General features: G+C 42.2%; 1 pseudogene; it reads left to right on the top strand.

The window, feature by feature from the left end:
* Positions 1-1,346: 1,346 nt before the first annotated feature.
* LOC118993028 (nuclear receptor coactivator 4-like) lies at positions 1,347-3,296 on the top strand (annotated as a pseudogene).
* Positions 3,297-3,912: the final 616 nt, after the last annotated feature.

Here is a 3,912-nt window from a genome sequence, read left to right on the forward strand (position 1 = left end):
ACAATGGGTTCTGGCTTGAGATATTGGCTTTGAGATACCTGTGTCCTGTGCTGATGATGTGTCTATCTGGGCAGAGGTGCGGCCCGGGCTAGTAAAGCAAAGCCAGGAGTCACCTTGCATGTGTGTGATTGCCGAGACAGGAGAGTGGAGGAACTTGCCCTCAGAGAGCAGCACACAGGGAAGCAAAGGACCGATATCAGACTCTAACAAATATCATAACTAGTAAAAATATATGGTATCATACATAGCAAATGGTGAAATATCTTTTTGCATTGTTATTTGGAGGATAATTACAGGTGGTGATGTGATACGGAGCAATCCCAAGTGGGGAGGCAATTGTTCAAATATCAGTCAGCACACAACTTCCCAAAGTTTGAATTAGTGGGTCACCAACTAACCTGACGGATCTAAAAGACCACCCCCGCCCCTGCCCACCTTAGGCTGTACTCAGGATAAGTTTTGTGGTTTTTTCTGTTTTTTTTTTTTTTTTTTAGGACAAGCTTGCAAACCCTAAGATTCTTTATATTTGTCAGAAAGAAAAAGATTCAAATTCCTGTGTTGCATTTGTCATGAAACTATTTTGATTCTCAAGTTACTTGGTATTCAGTTGGGGGATATCCCTAAAAAGACTAGCACTACGGGTCCATGTGGCAGCATTGTAGAATGTTACATGCAAAGCCCCATTGTCTTTAAAATTATTTAGATTAATTTTATAAGTTTGTTTAATTTTATAAATAAAAGGTTATCTACAGTTTTAAAAAGTGTATTTTTAATTTTACAAATGATTTTAAAAATAACTCATACTTTACATCTAACATTATTTTGGGATTGATGTATGCCATACATACTTGTATGTAATATGAATATTTCTAGAAACAATGCATTATAAAATAATTTGATTCATTTTTTTCTTCTGGTTGCTTCTCCACTTTCAAAATTTTATTGTGATATTTCACTAGATGAGGTTTTGAGAAGAATTCCAAAATAAAAGTCACATGTGAAATACTACATTTGTGTTATTCCCAAAATAAGAGCAGTGTTCACTCTGGGTTGGAAGAGCACCATTTCATAGGATTAGATTTTGGCAGATAGGTGAGAACAGGTGCGTTTTAATCAAATCATTTTTTCCTTTAATCTGCCACAGCATGTAGGCTCTTTCCTCAAGTGAGATCTTTTCATAAAAGTGAAGACATTCTTTGAAAAGAGTAGATTTGGTACTCAGTATTTTCTTATTTAAAAAATGGAGACAACTTTTTTGGTCCTTGGCTTGTGTCAGAAGGTGTGTCTCCACTGCATGTCCCCTTGGATCGCCTGGAGCTGCCCTTGCAGCTGGAACACTGAGCAGAATGAGGTGTCCTCGGTACCCCGAGGACCAGCATGGCTCCAGTAGGGCAGAACCCCTTCTGCGGTGTCGTGCACAGAGGGGCTTGGCGCTTGCTATTGGCAGAGTTCTCCAGGCTGAACAGCAAATGAAAGATAACTTGCAAGAGATCAAAGCCCAGATTCACAGTGATGAAAGCCGTCACTGGGAATGCCTTTGAAGCTGTGGAATGTGGCTGTATGAACAGGGAGATCTCATCTATCAGCTTGAAGAGAAGATATCTCAGCAGCAGGACCTGGTTACTGGGCCAGTTCAGTTGTCTTACTCATCACCTGGAGAGCAGTCAAGGCAAAGACCTAGCCAATGAAGTCTCTGTGTGCCTAAGAGAGACTGGGCAGGTTGACCCTCCACCCTGAAGATTTGACTGCCTTGTCTTTGAAATAGACACAGCTGCTCTGTGCCAGACCATCACCACATTTGGGGTCCTCAAGACCATCCACATCCCTGAGCACTTGATTCTCATGTTAGTTCATCAAATATTGGGCCCTTCATGGAAAGAAAAAGAGGCTGAATCCCATTGCCAGAGAAGTCAGCACCCAGCACCACAGCCGTCTATCTCAGTGAACAGCTTCTTAGAAGCAAGCCTACCAAGGGTCCTGATGACCCTTACACTCCCAGCACCAATCTCCAGGACCCACTTACCCAAAAGTCAAACCTCTGCTAGAGCCTGCGATTTCTTAAATAATGTCTAGAGTTACCTAAGGGCTTAGAAAACTGGTTCCACAAAAGTCAGCAACAAGAAGTTCATGAAAACCCAAGTTACCAAAAGGGAAATAGCAGCTATTTTATTGCCAGTTCTTGCCCCATGGACACTAAAAAGGTTGAAGATTTAGAGTTTCTTGATCAAGATGAGATGGGTCTTTCTGACTGGCAGATGATTCCTCAGGAATCCCCAAAGATGGAGAAGCCTAGGAATGGCAGCCGGGAAACCAGTGGGAACTGTAAGTTCTTATTCCAGGTGTTCCAGGAGTCCTATAGTATGAATGATTGGCTTGTCAAAGCCATTTCCTATACATATTGCCAGGCCAACCAGCTCAAAGAAGCAGAGATTGAAAACCTGGGCACTCTGAAGTGCCTGAATGACCACATGGAGATCAAGAAACCCTTGTCCACTCTCAGCATGATTCCTGAGGATTGGCTTCTCCAGAACCACCAGGACCCATGTAAAGTCAAGGAGGCCTGCAAAGCCAACAAGCCCCGTACAATCTTTGCAGAGTGTGTGTGATGAAAATCATGGGAGAGAAGCTCTGTGTAAATAGCAGCTGGAGAAAGAAGGAAAGGATAACAATGGTGCCTGTGGACCCTGAACCTGAATCTGAGAAGCATACAGATTCCTTGAATATGTAGCTCTGTCCTTCCAGAAAAGAGGCACCAGATCAAGCTACGATAGCAAAGGCAATGGTTGATTTCTTCAAAATGATAAGGAACAGTCCCTTGTCAGAGTGACTCATCACATCCTCATGCAAAGAAGGACACCCTAAGGAAAGGCCTCGTACCAAGGACAGGATGGGCAAACAAAAACTTAAGAGCTGTGGCCACTTCCTTGTGTTTCTTTAGCACAGCCAACTGAGTCTTGCCAGGAGGAAGACAGGAAGCCTGGGCCAGTTATCCTCAGGAGAAGCTAAACGGCTACAGTGAAAGAAGGCCAGCGAAGTATTACGTAATCTACCCCTACAGGAGGGACGTGACTTCGCCCTAGACTGCCATGGCTGCCTAGCCCTTTGTGACCTCTTTGCCTGAATGCAGCTGTTAAGTCAGTAAAGAAAAGTGGTTTTATCCAACGAACTTCTCTACGGATGTGAGGGACTGGTGGAGTAGGGTCAAGCAACTCTCCTGTGGATTATTACACTTCCACGGGCCGAGTGACTGCAACTCGCCAAATCCTTGTGTTTCTGGGTGTGACCGGCCAGTGTAGTGCTTTTCCTGACGATTTTTGAACTAGTAGAGAGAAATAAGTCCTCAAAGCATACCCGACTATGTAAAAGAAAAAGGCTGTTTGCTGATGCTGAGGTGATTCAGTTCCTTCTTACAAAGCATTAACTTGATTCACCTTCATGGTCCCTGAGATTGGGTTGTGAGCAGCACATTCAAACACTATTGTTTTAAAACTGAAATAGTACTATGGCCAAGGTGTTGCTGTGTTCTAAAGCTTGTTGACGTCCTTAACCTATTCCTTACCATTCTCTAGATACTTCCCTTTCTGTGGGTTTTCTTCCATATGTGGTGGAAATTGTTATTTATGTTTCATTAATATATAGTATATTTCTTACAAATAATTAATCTTGAGAATAACAGCAATTAAAAAAAAACAGAATGTGTATCAACATCTTGGCTATTTTTGACACTAATTACAAAACATTTTAGCCCACAAGTCAGATTCCACATTATTTTCTTTTGGAAGAAATTTGGTGCTGGCAATTTTGTCTTTATTTCCTTCTCTAAATAATACTGAAGCATCTAATGAGCTCTCTTAGAAGAACTCTGAATTGCTGCAGGATGACAGACGATACCCGGGGTAGGCCTAAATTCTT

Source organism: Sturnira hondurensis, unplaced genomic scaffold (genome assembly GCF_014824575.4).
Source record: "Sturnira hondurensis isolate 20B ecotype Veracruz unplaced genomic scaffold, ASM1482457v3 Scaffold0008640, whole genome shotgun sequence".
Taxonomy (NCBI): Eukaryota; Metazoa; Chordata; class Mammalia; order Chiroptera; family Phyllostomidae; genus Sturnira; species Sturnira hondurensis.